The 17153-nt window shown below is 39.1% G+C and overlaps 1 protein-coding gene across 4 annotated transcripts in view; it reads left to right on the top strand.

The window, feature by feature from the left end:
- Trax (Translin associated factor X) overlaps nucleotides 1-17153 on the top strand; it is a 142918-nt gene that overhangs the window by 91639 nt on the left and 34126 nt on the right. The window lies entirely within an intron of this gene.

The raw sequence follows: 17153 nt of genomic DNA, 5'->3' as shown, positions 1-17153 counted from the left end.
AAGAGTATGTAAGTGTTAGATAGGAGTGAATGCAGACGAATGGTTTTTGGGACCTGACGAGCTGTTGAGTGTGAGCAGGGTAATATTTTTTGAAGGGATTCAGGAAAACCAGTTAGCTGGACTTGAGTCCTGGAAATGGGAAGTACAATGCCTGCGCTTTAAAGGAGGGGTTTGGGATGTTAGCTGTTTGAAGTTATATCTAAACTGTAATAATGTTGGTAGGTGCAACTAATGTGACATTTTTTTGTGGTAACGTTTCACTCTCCAGGAGTTTTGTCAAGCTGTTACAAACAGTACATGGACACAGAGGGTATATATAGGCTCAGAGTGAGGTGCAATACTAGTGGTAGTAATAGTAGTAGTGATATAAGTTGTAGTAGTAGTAGTAATACAATATGGTAGAACAATTAAATCGCACATGAGTAAAAGGATATAAAAGCTATTACTTGGGTAACATAAAAATAGGTTAGACAAATATGGGCTGGATAGAGAAGGCCTGTTTCAGTGTTCATTCTCTGTAATGTGCTTTGTTTAGTATTAACAGGAGAGACTATGTGATGGCAGGGTTTACTGTTTTCAGGAGGATTCTTGCTAAGACTTCAGAGATGGTGAAGCTGCCTTTGTTTTGTTTAATTGTATTCAAAACAGCAATTAGCGTTGCTTCAAGGCACTTGCGTCTGCGGAAATTAGTTTCTTTGATCACTAATTAGATGTCCCTGAATTTCATGAAATGATTGGTGGAATTTCAGTGTTGTACACAGGCGTTGTTCAAGTTATCGTTCCTACATGCGTAAATGTGTTCATTGAGGCGGGTGTCGAGGTTTCTTGCTGTTTCACCTCCATAAATCTTGTCGCAGAGTCCACAGGGTATATTGTAAACCCCTGCATTAACTGGTTTGTGGTGCTTTGATTTAGTCCTGGTTAGATCCTTAATTGAAGTGCTGGAAGCGATAGCAACTCTTGTGTTAGCTTGTGAAAGTACTTTAGAAATGTTCAGTGCAGCCTGGCTGTTAAGAGTGGTGTTGGTGCGTGGAGAATTAATGATCTGAAGAGCTCTTTTCTTGCAGTCTTTGATGAAAAAGGAAGGATAATGTAACTCAGTGAAGGTTTGGTGAATGTATGTACATTCCTCATCAAGAAACTCAGGACTACAAATTTGGTATGCTCTTAGGAAAAACCTAATGATGATGGCTCTTTTGGTCTTAGTATCGACTGGAATAGAAGTGTGTGAGATCACTTTTATTGGTAGGTTTCCGATAAACTTGAAATCTTAGGTTGTTGTCTATTTTGTGAATGAGGACGTCGAGGAAAGGTAGCTTGTCATTGGACTCTTCTTCTAGTGTAAACTGGATCGCCGATTCAACTGCATTGAGCCTTGCCTGAAGATTCCGTACATCAAAACGTTTCAGAGTTATTACGAGGATGTCGTCCACATAATGTAACCAGGTGACACTTGAAGGGATGATTTTGGCGAAGTGTTCGGACTCTAGGTGTTCCATGTACAAGTTGGCTCCTGGAGAGCGAAATGTTGCCACAGTAAAATGTCACGTTAGTTGCACTTGTGTCTTTTTACTTTATATATCTAAACTGTTGTATCTCAGCGCCTTTGCAAAGACAGTGATTATGTATGAATGATGGTGAAAGTGTTGAATAATGATGAAAGTTTTTTCTTTCTTTTTAAGTCACCCTGCCTTGGTGGGAAACAGCTGATGTGTTAAAAAAAAATGAGTAGAAAGAGAAAATGCAATGATGCTGAGTATTCTAGTAAGCATAAATGGATAACATGAGATGAAACGCTAGAAATTACACAGCAACGTGAAAATGGTGCATCGTATTCTAAAATAGCACATGACAAGAAAATGAACAAAACATCAGTACATGCATATATAAGGAATAAAGAGTAAATAAAAAGATGTGGAATGGCTCCAGCATCTTGTACTGTGTCAAAAGTGAGTGTTAAAAATTGTAGTTCTGAAATGGATAATAACGAGTGACTTTTAATGTTATGGAGTGAATACTGCAACCAAAAAAAGTATTCTATTAAGTCAGAAGATGATTCAGGCTAAAACAGTAAGTTTTTATTCAACGATAAAAAAAGAAAATAGTGTTGAAGGGGAAAGTTTTTGGTAAATTGTGGCTGATTTTACAACTTTAACCCGTAAATGGTCCAATTGTACATATATGTTAGTACCGCTAGTGCCCCAAATGAAGATCAATGTTTTATTTTTCCTGCCTCCAAATTTGGCACGATTGGCCTGAGATGTCTGGTCAGCATAGAATAGGTGTTAACACTCATTGTGTGCAGTATTAAAAAAATATGGGACCACTTAGTACCCTGTTGGAGCACCAGTTCAATTGAGTACCAGCTAGAGCAAACAGCATGGCAAACACCTTTAAGAGGAAAGTGATGTTGACCCCAAGTTTAGTGGCTTTGAGGTGGATGTGGCCATAAGTGGTTGAGGAAATATCCAAAACCTTGAAAATAATGCATGTGAAACATTTGTGCAACACCCTTTCAGAATGTCTTATAACCTATGCCCTAAGTAAAGAGAAACAATTCTGGAACGTGTAATATGTGTTTAACAGGCAGGCTGGCTGGCTCTATCTCCGTCTGTTTGTCTGTATCTATGTCTATCTCTGTCTGTCTGTCTCTATCTCTGTCTCACAGGTACACATAAATACAATTATACATAGTGTAAATTATCTAGGATAACCAAAAAAATCCAGACAAAGTGCTATAATAAACTTGTAGATATAATGTGTAAGCATGACTGCAAATACATATTTACACTTGCTTAGGAACCAGACGTGATGACGCAGTCGTGTGCAATACCTATTGGTTCATGAGTGGCTCTCTCTGAGACAGAGAGAGAGAGAGACAAGCAGAGAGACAGACAGAAAGACAGATAAGCAGAGACAGATAAACAGAGAGCTAGACAGACGGAGAGCTAGATGGACAGATAGCTAGACAGACAGACAGGCAGACAGACAGACAGACATGTTTGTGTGTAACAGTGAAAACAAATAAAGGCAGGGCCATGGATGCTCATCAGATGTCACCACTGCACTGTCAGCAGTGGACTGACACTTGTCTTTCATCATGTTTCAAGGGAAATTATTATTATATACTCCTGCATATTCAAAACATTGCTGGGACCTATAAATACTTTGTATATATTCCTAGACAATTGTGAATGACCAAGGCAGGTGTAAATGTTCACCTGTCAGTGTGTTGGTAAGTAAGTAAGTAAGTAAATAAGTTTATTCAGGTATACACAAATACAGTTACATAGAATTATCATACATAGCAGCATATGTGTAGAGAACCTAGGATAACCCAAAAAAATCAGACAGAGTGACTTATTTCCATTGGGGTGACAATTTGAGTACATTTTCAGTACCTAATACTAGTGTCAGAACAAAGATTGGCTATGAAATCACAAGAACTACTACAAATTGTAATTTTCAGAACAGAAGAAAATATATAAAATAATATAAAAACGAGAGAAAAAAAGGTATATTGGCAACACTTCTGCAAGCGGCAGGACTCGATGTTGCCGTCATGTGAGCATCCAGTGCCAATTTCGCAGCCTCATATCTCGGTAAGTACTGACCCTAAATTTTTTTTTTCCTATTATCACTTAAAAAAATGCTCTCTTTATTTCTACAATTTTTTTTTTTTAAATATTCATGGTGCTGGGTGAGAAAACGTATATATACGTTTGGACCGTTATGGGTTAAAAAGTGTATGGGGCTCCATACTGTTTGAATTGCTGGTTAAGGTGCCAGTGCAGACAATGAGGCAGCTGCAAGATTTCCTTATGATCTAAAAAAATTGTTTGAAGAAAATGGCTACAAAAACAAAGATTTTTAAGTAGATGAAACAGGTTTGTTTTGGAAGAAGATGCTGTCATGCACTTATTTGATGGAAAAAGAATCATTACAACCAGGATATAAAGTCTCCAAAGACTGTTTAATGCTTTTATTAGTAGGTGAGAATACATCTGGTAACTTTAAATTAAAGCCTATGCTGGTGTACAGAGCAGAATATCCAAGGGCTCTTCAATCTTGTTCAGAAAATGCTCTTACCATTTTTTTTAACACACTGGCCATTTCCCACCGAGCCAGAGTGACCTGAAAAAGAAGAAACAAAAGTGTTTCTTCTTTTTACACTTAGTAATTTGTACTGCTAGCACCCCAAACTTAGATCTACGTTTTATTTTACATGCTTTCAAATGTAAAATAAAACGTAGATCTACATTCAGAGCGCTAGGCGAGTAAACATAGATTATGTTTGGACAATTGAAGGGTTAAAGATAGATTTACATGCACAAAAGAATGAACATTCAACATGACACTTACCTTTATTGATGGCTGTTGTTGATGGATGGAAGACAGGAGAGGGAAGAGGTTATTCTTTGGATGGGGAATATCCCCTCCATAAGGACACTTGGTACCAAGTCTTTATCTGAGGTCACTTCCCTCCTTTGTTTTTTAATGCAACTAGGACCAGCTCAAGAGTCACTGGACACCTCTCGCACAAAATATCTGTCCAGATAGGTCTGTTTCTGGTGTCTCTTTAAGATTTGCCTAAAATGGGACATGGCATTGTCATTGTAAATGTCGCCAGCACGGATTGCATCAGCTTTCTCAGGGTGCTGTTCCTCCACAAATGAATGCACTTTAGTCCACATTGCACAAATCTTAACCCGTAAACGGTCCAAACGTTTATATACGTTTTTATCGCTAGTGCCCCAAACGTATATATACGTTTTATTTGTCATACATTCAACATTGCCACGATAAGCATTCAACATTGCTACGATAAGCCTGAGTCACCTAGACATGAGAGAATGGGTGTGTGCACTCACTGTGCGCCATATTAAAATAATTGGGGATGCCTGGGTACCATATGCTCTTTTTTCCTATTAAAACACAATGATTTTTTTTTTTCTCAAAAAATTTGGGGCACTAGGGGAGAGAACGTATATATATACGTTTGGACTGTTTACGGGTTAATCTTTGAAGAAGGCACCTTCCTCCATCTCTCTTCCTCCTCCTCTGAAGCAATTTCCTGAGCTGTGATTTGTTGCTGTTGCAGATGAAGGTCTTGCAGCTCATTAGTGGTTAGCTCTTGATTGTGGTCCTCCTCCAACTCTTCCACATCCTCGCCACTCACATCCAACCCCATGGAATTCCCCAGTGCCACAGTTGATGGCATAACAGGTGTAGGGTTGAACATCAAAATGGTATACAATACCGACAGGTTGTTAGGTAAGACACATATGCAACAGTTAGACAACTTTATTCCGAAACGTTTCGCCTACACGTTTCGGAATAAAGTTGTCTAACTGTTGCATATGTGTCTTACCTAACAACCTGTCGGTATTGTATACCATTTTGATGTTCATCTTGTCAGACACTGCAACACGTGGCATCTTGGTACAGAAAACACCTTGGACAAGCTTTTCAAGTGAGAAGGGTTGGATCTGAGAGGGACATGACCTCTCAGTTGCCTCTCACTACTACTACTACTACTACTACCCTGCACCTCTCCTTCCGACAGTATTTAAGTCTCCGCACTGTCGCTTGATCTTCAGATAGTTCCTGACTATGGAACTGAACTTCTCCAGGCCGAGGGACTGACAACCTCAAATTCTACGACTTTAAGGGTGATGGACTGATTACATCGTCTTCACATCTCTACTGTTCCTGCCTACTTTCTGTATTCGACTGAAGAAGCCTACTGTGTAGGCGAAACGTTTCGGAATAAAGTTGTCTAACTGTTGCATATGTGTCTTACCTAACAACAGGTGTAGGGTTGACAGGGTCATCCTCAAACCCTTCAAAATCCTTCTTTTGGACACAATCTGGCCACAATTTTCCCCAAGCAGAGTTCATCATCCTGGAAGTCACTCCTTGCCAAGCCTTTTCTATAAGATATTGAAGTGATTCTTCCAGAACTCTCTTAGGGTCAGTTCAGAGTCCAAGGTTATGTCAAAGCACCTCTGAAACATTGCTTTGGTGTACAGTTTTTTGAAGTTTGCAATGATCTGCTGGTCCATGGGCTGGATGAGAGGAGTGGTGTTAGGAGGTAAGAACTTCACTGTTACAAGACTGAATTCCTTAGAAAGTTGGTCTTTCAAGTCTGGAGGATGAGCAGGAGCATTGTTCATTAACCCTTTCAGGGTCCAGAGGCCAAATTTCAAATTGTGCACCAGGGTCCAAGAATTTAAAAAAAAAAAAAAAAATTATTTTTTCTTATGAAATGGTAGAGAATCTTTTTCTGAAAGTAATAAAACAAAAAGTATGAAATTTGATGGAAAATTGATAAAATTATGCTCTCGTGAATTTTGATGTGTCAGCAATATTTATACATCGGCGATTTTGCCGACTTTGACTCCCATTTTAGGCCAATTACATTATTCCAGTTGACCAAATTCTTAGTTATTTCACTAGTATTACTTCTATTCTATCGATTGAGCACAAGAAATTGCCACGTCAATTGTTTCAACTACAAAATAAAGTGATTGGAAAATGTTAATTTGGCCAATTTAACACAAAGTTCAAAATATTCCAATTTTAAACTAGGATCCAGAATGAACAATGCAGGCATTCCTGGCACCAAACTAATATTTCCTCTGTTCATTAGTTATGTTTTGAGGCTTTACAAATGAATTCCATTTTGATTTTTTATTCACATAATGAATTTTTATTCAAACCAAAAAATAGAAGATTTACTTTTATGCAATATGGTAATAATTGTATAAATAATATCACCACATTTGTGAACATATATTAGACCCGCCAGCTGGTGTGTATTAGATGTGTGAGGTCATTTGTTTACTCTTGAACATTGGCAAAAATTTAACATTTCTGCTAATTTGAGCTCAGTTTCAAGCCAATTCCAGTACTAAAACCAGTCAAAATCATCTCTATTTCTGTATTATATCTTTCATTCTATCAAATGAGAAAAAGAAATCGCAAATACAACTATAAAAACATAGGAAAAAGCACTGCAAAGCCCCTGTTTTAGTCAAAAATTACGGCCTCAGTTTTTTTCTCTCATTATGCACTGTGTGCTGCAGGATTTGTTATATGTGGTGCACACATATCATATAGATGTATTCTCTCATATCTAGGCCCAAATTTACCGCTCACAGCTTATCAGAGTGAGCTGAGCTCATGGCGTAGATCTACAGCATGGACCCTGAAAGGGTTAACAGGAGGCACTGAAGTGGCAGTTTATTATCCAGGAGGTACTTCTTCACACTTGGGCCAAACACTTCACTGAACCATTCCGGAAAAATTTCCCTAGTGACCCATGCCCTGCTGTTAGCCTTCCACATCACACATAATTTACTCTTGACAACACTGTTTTTTCTTGAACACTCTGGGATTTTCAGAGTGATACATCATGAGTAAAGGCTTCACTTTGTAATCACCACTAGCATTACTACAAAACATGAGAGTTAGCCTGTCTTTCATAGGCTTGTGTCCTGGGAGTGCCTTTTCCTCCTGTGTGATGTAGGTCCTCTTTGGTATTTTCTTCCAAAGGAGGCCTGTTTCATCACAATTGAACACTTGTTGGGGTTGGAATTTTTCAGCCTCTATGTAACCTTTGAATTCCCGCATGAATTTTTCAGCTTCTTGCTTGTCAGAACTGGCACCCTCACCATGCCTTACAACACTGTGTATGCCACTTTACTTCTTGAATTTTTCGAACCAGCCTTTTTCTGGTCTTAAATTCACCAACATCAGCACTCATTTCAGGCAGTTTCTTTATGATATTGCCATGCAACTGCCTTGCCTTTTCACAAATTATCAATTGCACAACACTCTCCTGCTAACTCTTTCTCTCTGATCCATACTAACAACAATTTCTCCACTTCTTCAATTGTTTGGGATCTCTGTTTAGTTATCGCATTCACTTCTTTCGCAACATCAGCTTCCATGATTTCTTTTCTCTTTGTCACAAAGGAGGTGATCATTGATGGCGCCTTCTCATACATCCTGCCGAGTTCAACAATGCGTATGCCACTGTCATATTTTTGAACAATTTCTTTTTTTTATTTCTACGGTGTTCCTCATATAAACATATAAACATAGCATATAAACATGCAATGTTTATATGCTATGTAACGTGTTTCTTATAGTATAATTTTGAAGAAAATATCATAGGTGGATTAATGAAAATGTCTATATTAACCTAAAATAAGACAATGTGCCCAAGAGTAATTATTATTAAACATACATTGCATATAAACAATGCATGTTTATATACTATGTAACGTGTTTCTTACATAATTTTGAAAAAATATCATAGCTGGATTATTGTTCCAAGTAGATAGAAGTATCGGGAAGGGGGGTGGGGTGGCATTGTATGTCCGGGATCGCTTGAACTGTTGCATAAAAACGGGTATTAAGTCTGAAGTAACACATACAGAGTCTGTTCGGATAGAATTTTCAGAGGGGCATGAAAAATTGATTTTAGGAGTGATATACCATCCCCTGAACTTAGATAGGGACCACGGGAAACTACCATGGGAGGAAATTGTTAGGGCCACAAGGCACGATAATGTAGTAATTCTAGGAGACTTTAACTTTAGTCATATTGATTAGAATTTCTTGACTGGGAATTTAGAATCATACGACTTCTTAGAAGTAGATCCGGATTGTTTTTTGAAGCAGTTTGTGACAGAACCTACAAGGGGTAATAACCTGCTTGACTTAGTTCTGGCAAACAATGAATCCCTTGTTAATAATTTAGAAATTTCAGAGGAACTGGGTGCTGGCGACCACAAATCAATTACATTTAGCATTGAATGGAAGTATGATAGTACGGATAACTCAGTAACAGTCCCAGATTTTCGCTTAGCAGATTACGATGGGCTTAGAGAACACTTATCATCTGTTGACTGGGGTAACGAAGAGCGCTATCAATATGAAAGTTTTCTGAACACTATACATGCTGCTCAAAGAACGTTTATCCCGTATAAAGAAATTAGATCAAATAGAAATGACCCAAAATGGATGAATAATAGGCTGAAATATCTACTAGGGCATAAGAAAGGAATTTTTAGGCGTATCAAAAGAGGTGAGGGTCATCTTATGAATCAGTATATTGACATTAAGAGGGACATTAAAAAGGGGATAAGAAAAGCTAAAAGGGACTTTGAAATTAAAGTTGCTAGGGATTCTAAAACTAACCCAAAAAGTTTTTTCCAGGTCTATAGAACAAAAGTTAGAGATAAACAGATGACAGCTAAGAGACTGAACAGTCCCTGGCTAACATCCAGCATTCTCAAATCCATAAATACAAAACACCGATATGAAAAACAGTACAGAATGGGTCACATAACCAGAGACCAAACAAAACGTTACTGGTCAGTCCTAACCAGCCTGATAAGAAGGGCAAAAAAATTGTATTATGAGAACAGATTATCCAACTTACGAGGTGATATAAAAAAGACCTGGAAGACCCTATCAGAAATTCTGGGAACAAAAAAGATATCACGACATAGCGAAATAAAATTAGCAAAATCAGATGAACCCCAACTCCCACCAACAGAAACAGCAAACAGACTCAATGATTTCTTCTCCACTATAGGTCAAAACCTTGCCAATAAAATCCCAAGCTCAGATACCCCACCAAATGACTACCTCACTGGCAACTACCGAACACACTGTTCCTAGCTCCAACTAACCCATACGAAGTCTCCCTTATTATCAACGCACTGAAAAACAAGGCAGGAGATTTAAATACCTTACCACCCTTTATATACAAAAAAGCGTCACAAGTACTATCACCAATCATTGCAACACTCTTTAACAAATCCATTGAATCCTCCACCTTCCCTACAGTTCTCAAAATAGCAAGGGTCACCCCGATCCACAAAGGAGGAGACCAAACAGAGTTGAATAACTATAGGCCAATATCCAATTTACACCCTCTCTCAAAAATCTTCGAAAAATTAATTCATAAACGAATCTACTCCTACCTCATCTCCCAAAACATTCTCAACCCCTGCCAATTTGGATTCAGGCCTAATAAAAATACTAATGATGCTATTATACACATGCTAGAACATATATACACTGCAATAGAGAAAAAAGAAGTCCCACTGGGGATCTTCATTGACTTACGTAAAGCTTTTGATACAGTTGACCATGACTTGCTCCACGTAAAATTGTCACACTATGGTATTAGAGGGCACTCCCTCAACTACCTCAAGTCTTACCTCAGCAACAGAAGCCAATATGTGTACGCAAATGGGGCAAGCTCTTCCGCTCAATCAATTACAGTTGGTGTCCCACAGGGAAGTGTCCTTGGCCCTCTTCTCTTTCTCCTATACATAAATGACCTACCAAATGCTTCGCAATTACTCAAACCCACACTTTTTGCAGATGACACTACATACGTCTTCTCTCACCCGAGCCCAGTCACGCTAGCCAATACTGTAAACACCGAATTACAGAAAATATCTACCTGGATGAGGACTAACAAACTTACACTAAACATTGACAAAACCTACTTCATTCAGTTTGGTAACAGAGCTACAGATGTACCTCTTAACATAACAATATACGGATCACCTATCACAAAGCTAACAGAGGGAAAATTCCTAGGAATCCACCTCGATAATAGACTCAAATTTCATACACATATACAACAAATTTCTAAGAAAATCTCCAAGACTGTAGGCATACTATCGAAGATACGGTACTATGTTCCACAGTCAGCCCTCCTGGCCCTTTATCACTCTCTTATTTACCCCTATCTCACCCATGGAATTTGTGCATGGGGCTCAACAACAATTAACCATCTCAGACCACTAATTACCCAACAAAAGGCTGCAGTTAGAATGATAACAAATTCTCACTACAGGCAACACACTCCACCAATATTCAAAACACTCAACCTACTCACCATACAAAACATCCATACTTATTATTGCACCTATTACATACATAGAACACTTAACTCTGATATTAACCCTCCCCTCAAACATCTCCTTGCCAACCTCAACAGAACACATGACCATAACACAAGGCACAGATCACTCTTTGATGTTCCTCGTGTCCATCTCACGCTATGCAAAAACTCAATGCACATAAAAGGCCCTAAAATCTGGAATTCATTACCTGTAAATATAAAAGAAACACTACCTGTTTATAAATTCAAGTCTCTTCTCAAAGATCACTTACTCACTCAAAACCAAATAAATACTGAATAACTGAACCTTATAAATTGTATATCCTATATGTTACTCACAATTATATCACACAAATGTTAAACCTAGGACCCAATCTAACTTTATTATTTTTTTAAATACACTACCTAACAGAATACTCCATTCGACTGATTGTACTCATTTGTGCTTTATAGTTATCTGTTTACAATAATGTTTTATCACTGATTTCATCATTGCTTAGTTAATCTTAAGTTAATTTTAAGCCAGCCCGTAATGCTATGCATATAAGTGGCTTTGGCATGCTCGGTTTTTACACAGGAAGACACTAACAATATTCCAGTTATTAATTTTTATAGTGGGCCAGAAGAAGATAAATTATGTAACATCACATTCACTAGTGAAATGGTTGTGAAGCAGATAGACCGACTGAAGCAAAATAAGTCACCGGGTCCTGATGAGGTTTTTCAAGGGTTCTTAAGGAATGCAAAATGGAACTCTGTGAACCATTAACTAATATTTTTAATTTATCTCTTCAAACAGGTGTAGTGTCTGATATGTGGAAGATGGCTAATGTAATTCCTATTTTTGCAAATTACTAGAGTCAATTATAGCTGAGATTATAAGAAGCCATCTCGATAAGCATAGCTTGATTAATGATACTCAGCATGGATTTACAAGAGGCCAGTCTTGTCTAACTAATTTATTAACTTTCTTCAGTAAAGCTTTTGAGGCTGTTGACCACGATTAAGAATTTGACATTATTTACTTAGATTTTAGTAAGGCTTTTGATAGAGTTCCACACCAAAGACTGTTAAAGAAAGTGGCAGCTCATGGCATTGGGGGAAGGGTGCTCTTGTGGATCGAATCATGGCTCACAGACAGGAAGCAGAGTGTCCATAAATGGGGTTAAGTCCGAGTGGGGATCAGTAACAAGTAGTGTTCCACAGGGATCAGTCTTGGGCCCGTTGTTGTTTATAATATATATCAATGATCTTGATGAGGGAATTACTAGTGATATGAGCAAATTCGCCGATGACACAAAGATAGGTAGGAAAATTGATTCAAACGTAGATGTTAGGGATCTTCAGAAGGATTTAGACAAACTCTATTCTTGGTCAGAAAAGTGGCAGATGCAGTTCAATGTAGATAAATGCAAGGTTCTGAAGCTCGGGAGTGTCCATAACCCCAGCACTTACAAGTTAAATAATGTAGAACTTAGCCATACAGATTGCGAAAAGGACTTGGGGGTTATGGTAAGCAGCAACCTTAAACCAAGACAGCAATGCCTAAGCGTACGTAATAAGGCAAATAGATTACTGGCATTTATATCAAGAAGTGTAAGCAACAGAAGTCCAGAGGTCATACTGCAGCTTTATACATCATTAGTAAGGCCTCACCTAGATTATGCAGCTCAGTTCTGGTCTCCATATTACAGAATGGACATAAATTCGTTAAAAAACATTCAGCGTAGGATGACTAAATTAATACATAGCATTAGAAATCTTCCTTATGAAGAAAGATTGAAAACTCTTGAATTACATTCACTTGTTAGATGAAGAATGAGGGGAGACATGATCGAAGTGTATAAGTGGAAGATAGGTATTAATAAAGGGGATATTAATAAGGTCTTGAGGATATCTCTCCAAGAGAGAACCCGCAGTAATGGATTTAAATTAGATAAGTTTAATTTTAGAAAGGACATAGGAAAGTATTGGTTTGGAAATAGGGTAGTTGATGAGTGGAACAGTCTACCTAGTTGGGTTTTTGAGGCTAGGACTTTGGGTAGTTTCAAATTTAGGTTGGATAAATACATGAGTGAGAGGGGTTGGATTTGAGTGGGACTTTCATACCAGAGCTTATTTCTTGGGTAGCATTGAAAACTGGGTTGGTCAAATGTTTGTTAGTGGGATGAATTGTAAAGGACCTGCCTAGTATGGGCCAACAGGCCTGCTGCAGTGTTCCTCCTTTCTTATGTTCTTTTGAAAATGTCTATATTAATGTAAAATAAAACTTTAATGTGCCCGAGAGTGAATCACAAACATATGAGTGGCCCAGGTGGACGCGTTTGGTATGGTCGATTTTTGTATGTAAAACCATAGTTATTTTTTATAAACTGTAGTTTCTGTTAATATTTCCCATAAGAAATAAAGTAAATGCAATTAATCCATTCCAGACACCCAAAAATATTAACAAAAATACATTTTATATAGAATAACTTACGGTTTTTACGTACAAACTAGGGCATACGAAAATCGAGGTTTCACTGTAACTTTAAAACACTTGAAATTTTGTAAAGTTTCCATACATACTGGAGAGTTGTGCTGATGGAGAACGTAAATAAACCAATTGACCCATGGTGAAAGTATTAGAAAGTCAGGTGGGGGGAGCCATACAGAGTTTTGGTCATACAGTGGACCCCCGGTTATCGTAATTAATCTGTTTCAGAGAGTATGACCAAAGCTGAATTTGACGATATCCGAATTCATTTTCCCCTTAAGAAATAATGTAAATCCAATTAATCCATTCCAGATACCCAATGAGACATGAAGAATAAAACAGTAATAACATGACACTTACCTTTATTGAAGATTCTTCTTAGGTGTATGGAAGACAGGAGGAGGGGAGAGGTTTGAGGAGTTACTATTGTTTGGAAGGGGAATCACCCTCCATAAAGACTTAAGGTACTAAGTCCTTTTCCTGGGTTACTTCCCTTCTGTGTTTTTTAATGCCACTAGGACCAGCTTGAGAGTCACTGCACACCTGTGGCACTAAATATCTGTCCAGAGAGCTCTGTTTCTGGCATCTCTTTAAAATTTCCCTAAATTAGGACAAGACATTGTCATTGTACATGTTGCCGACACGGCTTGCAACAGCTTTGTTTGGGTGATGTCCCTCCACAAATCTTTCCATCCTACTTGGCATTGCACAAATTTCCATTACTACCACCCTCTACCACTATCACTAGCACCCTCTACCACCATCACAACCACTACCACCCTCTACCACCATCACTACCACCCTCTACCACCATCACTACCACCATCACAACCACCATCACAACCACCATCACTACCACCCTCTTCCACTATCACTAGCACCCTCTACCACCATTGCAACCACTACCACCCTCTACCACCATCACAACCACCTTCTACCACCATCACAACTGCCCTCTACCACCATCACTACCACCCTCTAACACCATCACTACCACCCTCTACCACCATCACAACCACCCTCTACCACCATCACAACCACCTTCTACCACCATCACAACTGCCCTCTACCACCATCACTACCACCCTCTAACACCATCACTACCACCCTCTACCACCATCACAACCACCTTCTACCACCATCACAACTGCCCTCTACCACCATCACTACCACCCTCTTCCACCATCACAACCACTACCACCCTCTACCACCATCACAACCACTACCTCCCTCTACCACCATCACAGCCACTACATAAGAACATAAGAATGGAGGAACACTGCAGAAGGCCTACTGGCCATGCGAGGCAGGTCCTTATCAAAACGACTACTAACCAAAGCTTCCCAAGAAACAACTCCCGCACCCAATGACACCATTCAAACCCAGCCCCTCCCACTCATATATTTGTCCAGTCTCTTCCTAAAGCTACCCAAGGTCCTAGCTATGTATTAATTTAGTCATCCTATGCTGAATGTTTTCTAACGAATTTATGTCCATTCTGTAATATGGAGACCAGAATTGAGCTGCATAACTTAGGTGAGGCCTTACTAATGATGTATAAAGCTGCAGTATGGCCTCTAGACTTCTGTTGCTTACACTTCTTGATATAAATCCCAGTAATCTATTTGCCTTATTACGTACGCTTAGGCATTGCCACTCTTTACCACCATCAATACCACTATCAAAACCACTACCACCCTCTACCACCATCACAATCACTACCACCATCACTACCACTATCACTACCACCACCACTTTTGTATTTTTTTACAATCTTTTTGTTTAATTCTACAGTGGACCCCCGGATTACGACGTCATCAGATTAAGTAATATTCGGATTTAGTAACGTTTTTGCATCAAAATATTGGCTTGGTTAACAACACAGAACTTGGTTAAAGTCATTTGTCCCAAATGTGTCCGCACACTGTGAGCAGCCCGGCCACTCCATATGCAGCCAGTGTGCCATTGTTTACAAGCCAGTGAGGACAATTCCACGCATACATGCGATTCATTTTGTATTATTCCATTGTTTTTAATGCTTGTAACTGCTAAATAAGCCACCATGGGCCCAAAGAAAGCTTCTAGTGCCAGCTCTTTGGTAAAGAGGGTGAGAAACACTATATAATTCAAAAAAGAGATCATTGCAAAATATGAAAGTGTGTCTCCAGGCTGGCTAGGTTGTATAACAAACCCCATACAACCATTGCTACTATCTTGGCCAAGAAAAAGACAATCAAGGAACCTGTTGTTGCAAAAGGTGCAAATATGCTTACAAAACAAAGTTAGAAAATACTCGAAGACGTGGAGAGATTGTTGTTGTTGTGGATCAACAAGAAACAATTATCAGGAGATAGTGTTTCGCAGTCAGTTATATGTGAAAAGGAAAGGCAGTTGCATGATGATCTCGTTAAGAAAATGCCTGGAACTAGTGCTCATATTGGTGAATTTAATGCCAGCAAATGTTGGTTTGAGAGATTTAAGAATTGTAGTGGCATACTCAATGTGGTAAGGCATGGTGAGTCTGCCAGTTCTGACAAAAAAGTGGCTGAAAAATGAATTCAGGACTTCAAGGGGTACATAGAGGCTGAAAAATTAAAACCCCAAGTGTTCAATTGTGATGAAACAGGCCTGTTTTGAAAGAAAATGCCAAACAGGACCTACATTACTCAGGAGGAAAAGGCACTCCTAGGACACAAGCCTATGAAAGACAGGCTAACTCTCATGTTTGGTAGTAATGCTAGTGATGATTCCAAAGTGAAGCCTTTACTCATGTATCACTCTGAAACTCCCAGAGTGTTCAAGAAAAACAGTGTCATCAAGACTAAATTGTGTGTGACGTTAAGGGGCAAACAGTAAGGCATGGGTCACGAGGGACATTTTCCTTCACTGGTTCCATAACGTGTTTGGCCCCAGTGTGAAAAAATACCTCCTAGAAAATAAATTGGAACTCAAGTGCCTCCTGGTAATGGACAATGCTCCTGCTCATCCTCCAGACTTGGAAGAGCAAATGGTGCTAGAGTTTAGCTTCATCAAAGTGAAATTCTTGTTCCCTAATACCGCTCCTCTCCTCCAGCCCATGGACCAGCAGGTCATTTTAAATTTCAAAAAACTGTACACCAAAGCAGTTTCAAAAGTGCTTTGAAGTGACCTCAGACACTGAATTGACCCTAAGAGAGTTCTGGAAAGATCACTTCAGTATCCTCACTTGCATAAACCTTATAGGTAAGGCTTGGGAGGGAGTGACTTGCAGGACTTTGAACTCTGCTTGAAGAAAACTGTGGCCAGAATGTGTACAAGAGAGGGATTTTGAAGGGTTTGGGGCTGACCCTAAGGAGCCTATGCCAGTTGTGGAATCTATTGTGGCATTGGGGAATTCCATGGGGTTGGATGTGTGTTTGGAGGATGTGGAAGAGTTGGTGGAGTACGACGATGAAGAGCTAACTACTACAGAGCTGCAAGAGCTTTAGGTGCAACACCAACAGACCACAGTTCAGGAATTTCCTTCAGAGGAGGAGGAAGAGAGATGGAGGAAGGTGCCTTCTTCAAAGATTAGGGACATTTGTGCAAAGTGGACTGAAGTGCAAACATTTATGGATGAACATCACCCTAACACAGCTGTTGCAAGCCATGTTGGCAACATCTACAATGACAATGCTGTGTCCCATTTTAGGGAAATCTTAAAGACACGCCAGAAACAGAGCTCTCCGGACAAATTTTTGGTGTGACAGGGGTCCAGCGACT

The sequence above is a fragment of the Cherax quadricarinatus genome, chromosome 35, assembly GCF_038502225.1.
Source record: "Cherax quadricarinatus isolate ZL_2023a chromosome 35, ASM3850222v1, whole genome shotgun sequence".
NCBI lineage: Eukaryota > Metazoa > Arthropoda > Malacostraca > Decapoda > Parastacidae > Cherax > Cherax quadricarinatus.
Note: the sequence above shows the minus strand (reverse complement) of the source record. Positions and strands in the feature narration are given on the sequence as shown.